The sequence below is a fragment of the Bos taurus genome, chromosome 8 (assembly GCF_002263795.3).
Source record: "Bos taurus isolate L1 Dominette 01449 registration number 42190680 breed Hereford chromosome 8, ARS-UCD2.0, whole genome shotgun sequence".
In the NCBI taxonomy this organism is placed as follows: domain Eukaryota; kingdom Metazoa; phylum Chordata; class Mammalia; order Artiodactyla; family Bovidae; genus Bos; species Bos taurus.
In genome coordinates, this window is record NC_037335.1 from 81,211,323 (window position 1) to 81,228,339 (window position 17,017).

At 39.1% G+C, this 17,017-nt stretch overlaps 1 protein-coding gene across 8 annotated transcripts in view; it reads left to right on the forward strand.

Moving 5' to 3' along the window:
• AOPEP (aminopeptidase O (putative)) overlaps positions 1–17,017 on the forward strand; it is a 422,219-nt gene that overhangs the window by 13,967 nt on the left and 391,235 nt on the right. The window contains exon 2 of one of the 8 annotated variants that reach the window (XM_059889130.1): positions 6,851–7,157. The gene's annotated coding sequence lies outside the window, so the exon portion shown is untranslated. 8 annotated transcript variants of the gene reach the window in all.

Below are 17,017 nucleotides of genomic sequence, written 5' to 3' on the forward strand. Positions count from 1 at the left end.
GAAATTACATATTTCAGAGATAGAGCTATTCCAAGTAATAAAAATTTCAAGAATGGACTATTGGTTTACTGAGTGCAGTGAAGGTGAAGATTGTTGGCACTGAGTAGGTAATTTTGGGAGAGAGAACATAGTCAGAGCAGGTTGGAAAAGCAGCCGTAAGACAGCCTGAGAGTTTCTGAAATAAGATCAGAATTAAGATTTTCTAGATGTTTGTTTTCTTACTCTATCCAATAAGTGTTACTCAAGTCTTTTTCTAACATTGTCAGTTTCTTGACCTTGTACCTCCATGCTGCAGTGCTTTAAAAAGTCATTGAGGGGGACACTTCCTTGGTGGTCCAGTGGTTTAGAATCCACCTGCCAACGTGGGGGACACGGATTCTATCCCTTGTCTGGGAACTAAGATCCCACATGCCAAGGGGCAACTAAGCCCATGTGCCACAACTACTGAGCCCCTGTGCCACAACTACTGAAGCTCACGTGCCCTAGGGCCTGCACTGTGAAACAAGAGAAGCCACTGCAATGAGGAGCCTGCATACCACAAACCAGAGAGTAGCTCCCACTCCCCACGAGTAGAAAAAGCTCATAGGCAGCATTGAAGACCCTGTGTGGTGCAACCAAGATCCAGCACAGCCATAATAAATAAATAAATAAGTCATGGCCACCTGATGTGAAGAGCTGACTCATTTGAAAAGACCCTGATGCTGGGAAAGATTGGGGGCAGGAGGAGAAGGGGATGACGGAGGATGAGATGGTTGGATGGTATCACCGGACACAATGGACATGGGTTTGGGTGGACTCCAGGAGTTGGTCATGGACAGGGAGGCCTGGCATGCTGCAGTTGGTTCATGGGGTCACAAAGAGTCGGACACGGCTGAGCGACTGAACTGAACTGATGGTGTACTTCCCTGACAGTCCAGTAGTTAAGACATCACTTTCCAATGCAAGGGGTGTGGGTTCAATTCCTGGCCAGGGAGCTAAGATCCCCACATAGCTCGTGGTCAAAACAAAACATAAAACAGAAACCGTATTGTAATAAATTCAATAAAGACTTTAAAAATGAACCATATAAAAATCTTTAAAAATAAATAAAAAGTCATGGAATTAATCCAGCTTATTTATTTTTACAGTGTTTTCCTGATCTGATTTTGTGATCATTTACCTCTAAGTATACCACTTTTCTGGAGAAGGCAATGGTAAGCCACTGCAGTACTCTTGCCTAGAAAATCCCATGGATGGAGGAGCCTGGTAGACTGCAGTCCATGGGGTCCCTACGAATCGGACATGACTGAGCAACTTCACTTTCACTTTTCACTTTCACACAATGGAGAAGGCAATGGCAACCCACTCCAGTGTTCTTGCCTGGAGAATCCCAGGGACGGCAGAGCCTGGTGGGCTGCCGTCTATGGGGTCGCACAGAGTCGGACATGACTGAAGCGACTTAGCAGCAGCAGCAGCAGCAGCAACAGCAGCAGCAGCATACCACTTTTCAAAAAGCCCTTTGTTCTGTGCTATGTGACTGAATTTCAGGACATGTCTTTTGTGTTTGAACATCTCAGTCTTTGTCTGAAGTAATGTCAGCTTATCCTTAAATCCTGCAACCTCTTAGGTGTTCCCTTTCTTCTTCCACTTGCTCTTTATTGTTTCCTGTTTATTTAGAACATATAATTATGTATGTACAATGTTGATTGAGAGGTAATTACAGTGGTCTCAGTAAGCAAAATAAAAATTACTAATAGAATATGCCTTCAAATATGCTTTTTTTCTGTTTGATAAATCCAGACTTCAGTGAAATTTGTATTTTTGCCTTATCTTAATGAACTTATCCTACATTATTCATTAAGAATGAGTACTAAAAAAAAAAAAAAGAATGAGTACTAACACCTGTTTTACAAAGCATTAAAAATATACATATTATCAATGGATATAAGTAGACTTAGGCTTTCTTATTGTAAGTATTGTCATTGCAAAATAAGAAGTAAGTAGGTGATATTAAAAGCCTTGATCTTTGAATTGGAATATTTAGTCCATTTACATTTCAAGTATTTTTTTTTATTAAAGTATAGTTAATTTGCAGTGCTGTGTTCAAGTATACAGCAAAGTGATTCTTTTTATGACTAGTATTTTATATATATATACACATACATACATACATACATACACACCTACATATATACCACATCTTCTTTATCTATTTATCTATCAGTGGATATTTATGGTACTTCCATGTCTTGACTGTTGTAAATAGTGCTATTATGAGCCTTGGGGTCCACATATCTTTTCAGATTAGAGTTTTCTTGGAATACATGCCCAGGAATGGGATTGCTGGATCAAATGGTAGGTCTATTTTTAATTTTTAAGGAACCTCCATACTCTCCATAGTGGCTGTATATTTTACATTTCCTCCAGCAGTGTAGGAGGGTTCTCTTTTCTCCACACACTTTGTAGCATTTATTATTTTTAGACTTTTTAAAATGATGGCCATTCTGACTAATGTGAGATGATACCTCATTGTAGTTTTGATTTGCATTTTTCTAATAATGAGCATCTTTTCATGTGCCTGTTGGCCATCTGTATGTCTTTTTTAGGGAAATTTCTATTTAGGTTTTCTGCTCATTTTTTGATTGGGTGTTTGATATTACACTGTATAGGCTGTTCATATGTTTTGGAAATTAATCCCTTGTTGGGATTCCTTGGTGGCTCAGATGGTAAAGAATCTGCCTGCAATGCGGAAGACCCAGGTTCAGTCCTTGGGTTGGGAAGATCCCCTGGAAAAGGAATTAACAACCCACTCCAGTATTCTTGCCTGGAAAATCTCATGGATGGAGGAGCCTGGTGGGCTACAGTCCACAGGGTTGCAAAGAGTCAGACACGATTTCACTTCAATCCCTTTTTGGTAGCATTATTTGCAAATATTTCTCCCCAATTTGTAAGTTATCTTTTTGGTATGTTTATAGTTTCCTTTGCAATGTAAAAGCTTTTTAGTTTAATTAGGCCCCATTTGTTTATTTTGTTTTTATTTCCATTATGCTAGGAAATGGACCCAAAAATTATTGCTGGAATTTGTCAAAGAATGTTCTACCTGTGTTTTCCTCTAGGATTTTATAGTATCTGGTTTTACATACAGGTCTTTAATCCGTTTTGAGTTTATTTTTGTGTATGGTGCTGAAGAATGTTCTAATTTCATTCTTTTTCATATACCTGACCTGTTTCCTTAGCATCACTAATTGAAGAGACTTTCTTTTCTCCATTTATATTCTTGTCTCCTTTGTTGTAGATGAATTGACCATAAGTGTGTGAGTTTATTTCTGGGATTTCTGTCCTGTTCCATTGGCCTATGTGTCTGTTTTTGTGCCAGTATCATTCTGATTTGATTACTGTAGCTTTGTAGTATAATCTGAAGTGTGATTCCTCCAGCTCCGTTCTCTTTTCTCAAGATTGTTTTGGCTATTCAGGGTCTTTTGTGTTTCCATGTAAGTGTAAAAATTTTTTGTTCTTGTTCTGTGAAAAATGCCTTCGTAATTTAACAAGGATTGCATTAAACCTGTAAATTGCCTTGGATAGGATGGTCATTTTAACAGTATTGATTCTTCCAATCCAAGAACATGGTATATCTTTCCGTGTTTGTGTCATCTTCAGTTTCTTTCCTCACTATCTATAGTTTTCAGAGTACACGTTTTTTGCCTCCCTAGGTAGATTTATTTCTAGGTATCTTATTCTTTCTGATGCAATAGTAACTAGGATTGTTTACTTAGTTTCTCTTTCTGATAGTTGTTGCTGCTGCTGCTGCGTCGCCTTAGTCGTGTCCAACTCTGTGCGACCCCATAAGTGGCAGCACACCAGGCTCCCCTTCGATGGGATTCTCCAGGCAAGAACACTGGAGTGGGTTGCCATTTCCTTCTCCAATGCGTGAAAGTGAAGTCGCTCAGTCGTGCCCGACTCTTTGCAACCCCATGGACTGCACCCTACCAGGCTCCTCTGTCCATGGGATTTTCCAGGCAAGAGTACTGGAGTGGGGTGCCATTGCCTTTTCTGCTGATAGTTGTTAGTATATAGAAATGTAATCTGTATGTTAATTTTATATCCTGCAACTTTACCAAATTCATAGATGATCTCTAGTAGTTTTCTGGTGGTATCTTTAGGATTTTTTAAAATTTATTTTTAATTTTTTAAAATATAAATTTATTTATTTTAATTGGAGGCTAATTACTTTACAATATTATATTGGTTTTGCCATACATCAACATGAATCTGCCACGGATGTACCCGTGTTCCCCATCCTGAACCCCCCTCCCACCTCCCTCCCCATGAATTTTCTGTGAATAGTATCATGTCATCTGCAAGCAGTGACAATTTTACTTCTTCTTTTTCAATTTGGATTCCTTTTATTTCTTTTCTTTTCCAATTGCTGTGGCTAGGACTTTTAATACTATGTTGAATAAAAGTGGGGAGAGTGGGCATCCTTGTCTTGTTCCTGATCTTAGAGGAAATGCTTTCAGCTTTTCACTCTTGAGTATCATGTTATCTGTGGGTTTGTCATATATGGCATTTATTATGTTGAAATATGTTCCCTCTGTGCCCAACTTTCTGAAGAGTTTTTATTATAAATGATATTTGATCTTATCAAAAGCTTTTTCTGCATCTATTGAGATGATCATATGGTTTTTACTTTTCAATTTGTTAAAATGGTATTATGTTGATTAATTTTCAAATATTAAAAGAATCCTTGCATCTGAGATCCCACTTGATCTCACTTGGTCACAGTGTATGATCCTTTTAATGTATTTATTGTTGGAGTCAGTTTGCTAGTATTTTGTTGAGGAGTTTTGATAATTGAACTGTTACCAACAGATAGGTACTTATTGGTATTTTGTTAATTATTTTCTTCTTGCTTTTGTAGTTTTGTTGTTATTGTTCCTTTCTTCTCGTGCTGTCTTCTTTTGTGATTTTATGACTATTATTAGTGTTACATTTGGATTCTTGTTCCAAATGAGGTTTGAAACAAGAGGTTTTTGTTTGTGATTATGAGGTTCATATATAACAACACATATATCTATGTCTATATCTTTATCTATATATATATATATATATATTTGTTGATGATCTCTTAAATTTAAATGCATTTTAACCATCCTACAGTTTTGCTCATTCCCCCAACTAAGTTTAATGTTTTTGATGTTACATTTTATATTTTTTTGTTTCGTGTATTTCTTAACTACTTATTGTGGATATAGGTGATTTTACTGCTTTTGTCTTTTAACCTTCCTACTAGCTTTATATGCAGTCTATTTACTACTTTTGCTGTATGTTTCCCTTTGCTCATGAGATTTTCCCTTTTATAATTTATGATCATATTTCTAGTTGTGGCCTTTTCTTTTCCACTTAGAAAAGACCCTGTAACGTTTCTTGTAAATCTGCTTTAGTGGTACTGAACTCTTCCAGCTTTTTTGTATCTGTAAAACTCTCTCTCCTTCAAATCTGAATGATTACCTTGCTGGGTAGAGTATTCTTGGCTTTAGATTTTTCCCTTTCATCACTTTGAATGTACCTTGCCACTCCCTTCTGGCCTATAAAAGTTTCTTCTGAAAAGTTAGCTGATAGTTGTATAAGAGCTTCCTTGTACACAAGTAGTTGCTTTTTTTATAGCTGCTTTTAAAATTCTCTCTTTAATTTTTGCTGTTGTATGTATAATGGACTTCTTTGGGTTTATCTGGTTTAAGATGCTCATCTGTTTCCTTCCATAGGTTAGGGAAGTTTTCAGCTATTACTTCTTCAACTAAGTTCGCTGCCGATTTCTCTCTTTTTCTTCTGGAACCCTTTACAATATGAATGTTAGTATGCTTGACATTTTCCCAGTGGTCTGTTAAACTGTCCTCATTTTTAAAATTCTTTTTTCTGTTCAGCATGGTTGATTTTCACTACTCTGTCTTCTAGATTGCTAATCCATTTCTCTGTATCATCTAATCTGTTGTTGATTCCTAATGTATTTTTTATTTCAGTTGTATTCTTCAGCTTTGTTTGGTTCTTCCTTGTATTTTCTAACTGTTGAAATTCTCACAGTGTTCATCCATTCTTCTCCTGACTTCATTTAGCACCTTTATGATCCTTACCTTGAACTCATTTTGGGTAGATTGCTTATCTCCACTTTTTTTCCTTAGATTATGTCTTATTTCTTTACTTGGAACACATATTATTTTGTCACCTTATTTTGCCCAATTCTGTTGTTTATGTCTATGTATTAGATAGTTCAGTTATGTCTCCTGATCTTGGGGAAGTGGCCTCAATGTAGGAGACATCCTGTGGGATCTAGCAATGCACTCCCCTCTGGTCACCAGAGCTGTATGCTCTAGGGGTACCCCTGTGTGAGCTGTGCATGCCCTTCTGTTGTGGTGAGGCAGACTGCTGTGGGCAGGGTGGTAGGCACATCTGCCGCCTGTGGTGGCTGCAGGTCTACTGGAGGCTGGGTAGGCTTCTGGTGTGGTTGGCTGCTCAGAGGTTGGGGGGTGGTGTGAGTCTGTTGCTGACCTGCTGGAGAGCAGGACCCGGTTGCCATGTGGCTATCCACATGGCAGGGGGATGTGATACAAATTATTTTTCATGGAAGCTGATCTATTTGATATTGGATTGCCCAAAAAGTTCATTCGTTTACCTGTAAGCACTTATGGAAAACCCTGAATGAACTTTTTGGTCAACCCAAAGTATAAAAATCAGTTTCTAGCAAGGAATAGCCTATAATAGTTAAATCCTCTGCTGGTCATTAACAATATTTTATGACCTTATTTCCACACTTAAGTATGGAAATTTCTAAGATTAATTACCTCAATAATAATCATTGACTTTCTTGGTGGTCCAGTGATTAAGAATCTGCCTGCCAATGCATGGGACATGGGTTCAGTCCCTGCTCTGGGAAGATCCTGCATGCCCATTTGCCACAGCTACTGAAGTCTGCATGTGCTAGGGCCCTTTGAGCCACAGCTACTGACTGTACACCGCAACTACTGAGGCCCATGTGCCTAGAGCCTGTGCTCCGCAACAGGAGAAGCCACCATGATGAGAAGCCCGCATACCACAGTGAAGAGTCGCCCCTGCTCACTGCAACGAGAGAAAAGCCTGCACACAGCAACAAGACCAGCACACCCAGAAAACAGAGAAAAAGAATGGTAACCAGTTGTTTTTCATATCATATGGATCTGATTTGTTTTGGTGTTTAGCATCTAGTACCTCAAAGGAAAAATGGGTTGCTTTCTCCAAACCATGAAAATGAATGTTATGCTAAATACAACAGCATGCCAGAAGACAACAGTTTGTCAAAGAAGTTGGTGGTAAAAAGCAGCAACATTACATCCATCAGTTGCTCTCTAGTGGCAGATTACGTTAAACCGTTTGTGTGCTCAGTTTGCACCCATATTCAGTACTTGGAAAAATCTAAGATACTTCATTGGTTACACTGGAGCAACTAGATGCCTGAAGATTTAGACTCTTATTTATAGGAAATCTCTTTGATTCAGAGCATTGGCTTAACCTCTTTGCTTAGTAAAGTGAGTGTTCTGTGTTTTGGAAATGCCATGGTTATAGTATATGTGGTATTTAGTCATTTTCTTACAGTGATTAAGGAAATCATATATTTTTTATCATATATAGTAAATTATTAGTGTTGTACAGTATTTGCAATATTTAGCTTATGGCCAACACTTTAAAAGTATCTTCCCCTATTGGTGTATTTGTTCTCCAGGTTTACTTTTTTCTTCAGCATGTATCATCATCTCAAAGAAAAATAAACTGTTTAGCTTTACCTATAAAACTTCCTAATTAATTTTAAGATGGTCCCCAAGCTGTTAGTTATACGTTCGAATTGAAAAAATAAATGAGCTCCTGAAGACCTTCTAAAGATATTTAAGCTGTATCAGTGCTTACCTTGCTCCCAAATGGTTTTCATTTTGTAGGAAGTTATCAAAATATCTTTTCTTGGGAAAGATATACATATGTAATTCACCACTTAGACTTAATGCTGGGAATACATTTTAAATCTTGATGAGATAAATTTGAAAGCTTTAGAGAGAATGGGGCACCCCACCCACTTGTACTATATAAATTCTGGACCTGTCTCTGAATGGAGAAATCTGTGTTATGCATTTATTCTTAAGAAGGACCAGCATGTAAATATTGAGATCTGAATGTTCATATTTCTAGACAATTTTTTGAGTTTATACTTGATTGATTGTGCCTCCAGATGCTGTACTTTTTCCTGAGTTTGTCTGTACAGTTGTAGTCCTGTGACAGTCATCAGATAAATCACTAAATGGAGGGAGCCTGTCTTGATTTCCAGCTAAAGGAAGTGTAGTTCCCCTAAGACAGGAACAGATGCACCTCTTGTCCTTTCTACAGCTTTTTCTAAAAGCGCAGTTTTAGGGTAGGAAGTAGGGTCAGACAGGCCAGGGATTGGGGGAGGAATGGGAAGGGTGTTTATCGCTGGAGCTGCCAAGAAAGGACAAGCTTATTGCTCACACTACAAATTTTGAATGATGGGAACTTCCTGAAGATACTGAGCAGCAAGAGTCCTACACAAGAAGGCCTGTGACTGGTGTTTAGATCATTTGCCAGATGGAGTGATTTTTTTTTTTTTTTTAATTTTTTTTTTAGTATCATTGAACTCAATGGAGGAGATCAGAGTTAGGTTAAGCCAGTGATTCTCCAGTCTGGTCTTTGGACCAGCAGTATCAGTATTACCTGGAACTTGTAAATACAAATGGTAGTCTGTATTTTAACAAGGTCTTCAGATGGTTTTAAATGTATGTCAAGTTTGAAAATCACTGGCCCAGGAAATTCAAAGTGGTTGAGAACCATTTTGCCTAATTGTGGTGGCCAAGTCACAATGTTGAGAAAGAATGAGTGAAGATGTAACTGAGTGTTGGAGCATCCTTTAATCTTTATGTAAGTATGGCATTTATTTCAGACTGAGAGACAGAAGAGATACTGATATCTTCACTATAGATAATGGAATAACAAATAACACTTGTATTATAGATAGAGAATACTTCTTGTTCATGGCTGCAATTCACACTAAATCTAAATTCTGCCAGACTGTAATAGAAGAGAACTATTCACTTTGCCTTCTTTTCCATTTCAATATTTATTCCGAGTCTTTTTTAATATATACTTTATATATGCAATGACTTGTGAGCATCCTGTTTTTGTGGTTTCATGATGGCAAGAGTTGGTTCAAATAGCTTAAGTATTTCAGAAGCATTAGGGTACATAAGAATCACCTGGCCATCTTGTTTAAAATGTGGATTACTGGCTGCTATCCCTGGAGATTTTTATTTAATAAGTCTGACATAGTGTCTAGGAATCTGGTTTTTTTTAAACTGAATAGTTGATTTACAATGTTGTGTTAGTTTCTGGTATATAGCAAAGTGACTCAGTTCATATATATATATATATATATATAAATTTTCATATTCTTTTCCATATGGTTTATTACAGGATATTGAATATAATTCCCTGTTCTATACAGTAGTACCTTGTTGTTTATCTGCTTTATAGTTTGTAACTGCTAATGCCAAACTCCTAATTTATCCTTCCCTCACTTCCTTTCCCCTTTGGTAACCATAAGTTTGTGTTCTGTGTCTGTGAGTCTTTTTCTTTTAATAAATAAGTTCCTTTGTGTCATATTTTAGAACATATATTTTTAACAGGCATTACTCCCACCAGCCTGTACCTTCCCATTTGATTCTAGTGCATGTGATCCTCAGATCATACTTTGAGAAACACTGTGATAGATCTCTGAGAAGAACTGCAGTTTATCTGGCTATAAAACAAGTGTTCTCATGAGTTGCTGAGGATATTTACAGATGTGAGTCAGAATTGCTAGTAATGAAGGTACCTGAATGTATAATGCTCATTGGAATTTCATGCTTGGGATGAAATTCTTTGAGAAATCATAAGTAGTCTTCCTCGGTCAAAATGCTCCCAAAGACCACTTTGACAGTGTAATATTATAACACAAAACCAATCAGACTTAAATGTTTTGTACTCTTATATATTCTCTGAATGATCTTTAGGAAGCCTATCTTTACAGGCATGGGGCTACATATCAAAGCTTCACACAGTCAAAGAATATATTAGCTTGAGAAAATATGAGGCAAGTATATCTTTCCAGTCTCCAAGCCATGTGCTCAGAGTCTAAATGGCATCAAGGGTGTTAAGAAATAATATGTCAGTGAGTCTACTGGCCAGAACCCTAAGGTCACTGTCAGGGTCAGGAGTAAATAAATTTATATTTTTCTTGCATTGAATTATTTTTAAAAGTTGTTATATCTAGCTTTCAGGAAAATGATCAATGAATAAAAAACGGAGCAGGAAGCTTTTTTTTTTTCTGTTCTCTTTGGAGAGAGCTTTCACTTACTATCTTTCTGTATACCTCACTATTCCAGGGGCTTCCCCTGTGGTTCAGCTGGTAACAAATCCACCTGCAGTGCAGGAGACATGCATGGGTTTGATCCCTTAGTTGGGAAGATCCCCTGGAGAAGAGAAAGGCTACCCACTCCAGTATTCTGGCCTGGAGAATTCCATGAACTGTATAGTCCATGGAGTTGCAAAGAGTTGGACACGACTGAGTGACTTTCACGTCACTTCACTATTCCAGAATTCAGTTAGGGCTTCTTAAATGAAGGAGAGTAAAGAAAGTGGCATGTTCTTGATTCACCTACTTAGGATGGATAACTGTCAACAGAGTTCCTCCCTCTGCAGTGGGAAAAGGGAATAAAAAGAAAAGGATAAAAAATTCTAGCGTCTTCAATGTGAGTGTTTTTGAGGAGAGGTGGTATGGTCACATCCCTCCATCAGAAATGGGAATAAGCTCCTCTTTGGAATCTGTTTCAAGCCACCAGTGGTACTAATATTTCAAAATGAAATGTAACTTATTTTCTTTAGGCAAGAGGAACAGGTGTAGCAGAGCCCAGCCTCCTCTCTGCCCTGGAGTCACTACTTTAATTGTGGGCCCCTCTGTGACCTCTTGCGGAGAAGGCGATGGCACCCCACTCCAGTACTCTTGCCTGGAAAATCCATGGACGGAGGAGCTTGGTAGGCTGCAGTGCATGGGGTCGCTAAGAGTCGGACACGACTGAGCGACTTCACTTTCACTTTTCACTTTTATGCGTTGGAGAAAGAAATGGCAACCCACTCCAGTGTTCTTGCCTGGAGAATCCCAGGGATGGGGGAGCCTGGTGGGCTGCCATCTATGGGGTCGCACAGAGTCAGACATGACTGAAGCGACTTAGCAGCAGCAGCTGTAACTTCTTGAGGGGAGAAGGAAATGGCAACCCACTCCAGTATTCTTGCCTGGAGAATCCCAGGGACAGAGGAGCCTGGCGGGCTGCCGTCTGTGGGGTTGCACAGAGTCGGACACAACTGAAGCAACTTAGAAGCAGCAGCAGCTATAACCTCTAGGACTAGTGTCAACAGGAAAGAAGCCGGTTCAGGAAAAAGCCCCATCTGATTATTAGACAGTCGTCCTTCTGCCAAATTCAGCTCTGTTTGGCAAGCCGAATGGGACAGTAGCACTAATATCACAGAGTGTCCAAGAGCTTGTAGAGAAGGCCTGGCACCCCCGTTCTTTCTGCTGCTTCCCTCATGGAGGCCTACTGCCCACTATTTCCTGTACATTCCGTTCCCTATCCCTGCCACACCCCAGCACTGTTCTCAGCGCCAGCCCTGTTGCTCCCACTGACCATGTGCCTTACTTTATAAAAAAGAAACATCCTAAAAGTGGTTTTCTGAACATCTAGTTTCCCTGTCACTTTTTAAAGTATAGCTATGTTACCAGGCAAAGCTGTTTGTTTTTTTTCCCAACCAGTGTTTTCTTGAATTGTATGCAAGGTGATTTAAAATGGTACAAGGATAGGCATAGTTGGAATTTTAGTATATGGTGGAAAACCCTGGCACATTGTGGTCCATGGGGTAGCAAAGAGTCAGACGTGACTGAGTTACTGAACAACAACAACATTCCAACTGTATTTATTAAATATTTTCCTTCAGTCGACTTCACCAACTGTATTTATTGAATATTTTCCTTCAATCGACTTCACCATTGATTCGTGCCAGGCTTCCCTGTCCTTTGCTGTTTCCTAGAGCTTGCTCAAACTCATGTCCATTGAGTCAGTGACGCCATACCACCATCTCGTCCTCTGTCACCCCCTTCTCCTCCTGCCTTCTATCTTTCCCAGCATGAGGGTCTGTGTGGGTTGATATGAGGATGGCAAAAATACTCAACATGATTAGGTGACTAAAGCTTGGGAATTACTGTTTTAAACAAATACTCAGGGCTAATATTTTTTGAAATTGTCTTCAAAATAAGTTCCAAGATTGAAATGCTATGCCATGTTGAAAGGAGACATGTACTTAGCATGGCGTAATTCTTTAATTGTAAATTCCTGTTGAAATCAATGTGTATCTTTTAAAAATAGTCCCTTTAGGGCTTCCCTGGTGGCTCAGTTGTAACGAATCTGCCTGCCAGTGTAGGAGAAACGGGTTTGATCCCTGATCCAGGAAGATCGCACATGCAGCGGGACAGCTGAGCCTGTGTACCACAGCTGTTGAGCCTGTGGTCTAGAGCCCGGGTGCTAAAACTAATGAGGCCCACGTGCCCTAGAGCCCTTGCTCCACAACAGGAGAAGCCACTGCGATGAGAAGCCTGCACGCCCCAACTAGAGAGTAGCCCCTGCTTGCCACCACTAGGGAAAAGCCTGCACGGCAATGAAGACCCAGCACCGCTGAAAATAAATAGATAAAGTGACTAAAATAAATAAAAATAGTCCCTTTAGAATATCAAGCTTATAATAATCCTTGCTATTATCATTTATATGTTTTTATTGAGCCTTTTAATCTAGATTATATAAGAGTTTTTATCTTCTGTAGGACACTTAAGAGGAAACCACTGTAAAACTTTGTTTAAATAGTTTGCTTTTCTTTTCCCCCCACTTTTTAAATAATAGCTTTATTTAGATGTAACTCACATATCGTAAAGTTTGCCCTTTAAAAGTATACAACTCAGTGGTTTATAGTATATTCACAGAGTTCTGTAGCCCTCACTACCGTTTAGAAAACTAAAATATCCTAAAAAGGATTTTGTCATTACTCCAAAAAGAACCTCTTTATCCATTAGTAATCTGTCCCCGTTTCGCCTTTACCCAGCCCCTGGCAACCACTAATCTACTTTCTGTCCCAGTGGTTACGCCTGTTCTGGACAGTTCATATAAATGGAATCATATAATATATGGCCTTTTGTGTCTTCCTTTGACTTAGCATAGTTTTTTCAAGCTTCATCTTTTTTTGGTATGTATCAGTGTGTTATTCCTTTTTATGGCTGAACTATTCCACTGTATGGCTATACCACATTTTGTTTTCCATTCATCACTTGATTGGCATTTGCATTGCTGCTTTTCTTTGAACAGTATTAAAAATACCTGGGGTTTTTGAGATAGTCACTGGATGACTCTGCAGGTGTGTTCTAGAGGGGATTCATGCCGTGAGTGGGAACTGGGTATCTTGCTCCTGTGATCATGAATTCAAGGAGTCTGTATCTGTAATCTCTTTATGCTAATAAATATATTCTTTTATGAGCTCAAGCAGTGAATTTCCCTCTGTAGCAGAACATTCATTATTAAAAAACTACTTTCACATTATTTAGGGCTTCCCTGGTGGCTCAGATGGTAAAGTGTCTGCCTGCAATGCAGGAGGCCTGGGTTTGATCCCTGGGTTGGGAAGATCCCCTGGAGAAGGAAATGGCAACCCACTCCAGTATTCTTGCCTGGAAAATCCAATGGACAGAGGAGCCCTGTAGGCTACAGCCCATGGGGTCGCAGACAGTCGGACACGACTGAGTGACTTCAAAAAATTTTTCCACATTATTTCTTTAAGGCCCAAATTTTTAAAATAGCTTCTATTAAAAATAGTGCTTTTCAACATTTCTGGAAGAGGAAATCTTAAAAGGCTGATATTTTTCTCTGCATTTTCTTATCCAATTTCTTTAGTTTTACCCTACTGAACCCTGTAACCCAGTTCTATTAATCTGGTCCATTTCCAGTACATGAATATTTATGGACATAATAAATTATATTACTTCTCCTAATAGAGTTTTTAAAGTTTTGTTAATTTTTATCATAGCATAACAAAAATTCCTGGGTGGTCTAATAATGCTTTCATCATTAAATGTTAGACATTAAGCCAATTCTTTTTATTTTTAAAGGGTATATTGTTGAATTATATCCACAAAAGTGTTCAATAGTTATTTTTCTTGGGCCTGTGGTATGCAAAGCTCTTGGTGAAATAATACCCCTTACTTTTGCATCTGCTTTAGTTATACGTTTGGGCTTCCCTGATGCCTTAGCAGGTAAAAATCTGTCTGCAAGGCAGGAGACACAGGCGATAAGGGTTCAGTCCCAGGGTTGGGAAGATCCCCTGGAGGAGGAAAATGACAACCTACTCCAATATTCTTGCCTGAAAAATACCAAGGACAGAGAAACTTGGTGGGCTACAGTCCAAAGGGTTTGCTAAATCAGACACAACTGAGTAGTAAGGATGCATTCTTGCATAGTCATACTTTATTTCAACTGTTGTCCTCTATACTCGGTGCATTGAAGACAGTGACTGACCTCCAGTGTGACCTGAGATGATTATGAGGGTTTTAGAAACTGTCATGTGAGAATCAGGTCAAAGAACCGATGTCCCATTTTTGAAGAGAATATTCAGGCAGTGACGTGACAGTCTTCCAGTCATTCAGGGCTTGTCTGTAGAAGTCTTGTTCTTTTGGAGAGTGACGGGGAGAAATTTGATTGAAAGAAGCATATGTCAATAAGGCTGGAACTCCTCGCAGCCTAAAAGTAGACCTAAATCATGAGTTTATGTTCTAATTTTCCATCCTTATTTACATTTCCTCTGTCTTCTAATCCCTAGATTGTCTAGTCCAGTGTCTCATGGTAAGAATGGTTTTTGGTTAAAGAAGTAAAGTGAAGTCACTCAGTCGTGTCCAACTCTTTGCGACCCCATGGACTGTAGCCCACCGGGCTCCTCCGTCCATGGGATTTTCCAGGCAAGGATACTGGAGTGGGTTGCCATTGCCTTCTCCAGGGGAACTTCCCGCACTGTAGGCAGACGCTTTACCGTCTGAGCCACAAGGTATATGGAATGCTATATTATTGAATCATCATTAATACATTATTTTAGCTTTAATAAATAAAATATAAATGTGTAAAGTATTATTTGGTATTATGCAATTTTATGTAATTAACTTTTTTTAGGCCAGGACTAAAATACACCTTTCAGTTGGTGTGTATGTTTAAGATTTTATCACTCCATAAAATATGGAGCCTGTAACATAATATAAATTGCAGGACCTGCAACACAGTATAAATTGCCTTACCAGTAAGCAATAGAGAATAGAGTGTGGTGGTGTTTGTGAGTGGTAGGAAGAAGGTTGACAGTGAATAGCCATAGGAATATGAGAATAACTTTGACCTGTTTCAGTGTTGCCTTTCTCTTTCATCTTAAGGGTTTAGGCTCTGATTCACTTCCTGTATTTTAAATGGGCATTTTTGATCTAGAGTTGGACTGTGCTTCAGGCAAAGTGTAGTTTTAAGAGTCTGTGATCTGAAGTCAGACCATATAAATCTAAATTTCAGCTCTGCCATCTAATAGCTATGAACTTAGGGAAGTATCTTTAGCTATTTGAGCCTTAATTACTCATCTTTAGAATGGAGATGAAAACCTTACTTCATCACGTAGGGAGGAATAAATGCGATCATGTACTTACTGCGTCTAGACTTCTCATAGAAGCAGTTGTTAGATGCAGTTGTTAATTGTTGTTAATACTACTTTGCAGAGGTCAGGTGCCTTCTCAAAGATTTCTGAGAGGCGGTAGTCCAGAGGAGTTCTGAACTGACTCACTTCCTAAAGGTGAAAGACTCTGGTCTGCCTGATTACTCTAAGTCACTCCAGATTCATTTTGCTAGCTTGGAACCAATACATTCTAGGGAAGTTTTTGGGTGAATGGAATACTCCTGGCCTGCCATAGTCTAGATCTGTTCCTATCTTGTAGGAGAAAAGAAGTACCTTTGTCTCAGGGGAGATATAGAAAAGAGCAAGAAAATTTTTAATTGATGGGGGTAGGGGGCAAAGTGGACTACATCTAAATCTTCATGAGTGCTTAGCATGCCAAGTCTCTTCAGTCATGTCTGACTCTTTGCAACCCTATGGACCATAGCCCGCCAGGCTCCTCTGTCCATGGGATTCTCCAGGCATGAATACTGGAGTAGGTTACCATGTCCTCCTCCAGGGAATCTTCTCGACCCAGGGAATCTTCCCGACCCAGGGATTGAACCCTGTGTCTCCTACATTGGCAGGTGAGTTCTTTACCTCTAGTGCCCCCTCGGAAGCCCTCATGAGTATCATAAAACTATTCAAAGTTGTATGATTGAGATATCCATTCAACAAGTGTCTATTAAGCATTTTTGCATACCACTTAGTTTTGTCTAGGAGAGAGTATGTTAGAAAATGTTGGGTTTCATTACTAAGACTGCTTTTCAAATCCATATTGGGATCTCTTTATTACGCTCTTTTCCTGGTGGCAGGTTGCAGGGGCTCATCTGGTTTTCTCTCTTCTCTGAACTGCCTCCACCCACTCTTCAACCTTTCTTTGTTGTCCCTATGGTTGTCTTCAGACTCTTTTAACATTAGGGATTTTCTTGCTAATCCTTATGGAAAAAATAGAAAAAGACTAACATGTGTAGGATTGTTTAAAGATTTGGAGGTTTTTACAATTAAAATTACCAATTTAGTGCTAAGATAGTAGCTGCTAAAATTGAAATTGGAAGATAAGATGGGCTTCTTTCCTCTTGCTAAGCAGCAAGCCCCCCAAACCAATTCTGTTCCATGTACCACACCTCTGTCTCCTCTGTGCCCACTGAAAAGCCATCTTTCCAGCACCAGAGGAGATAGAATTCCCCCTGGTCTCAAGTGTACAGTT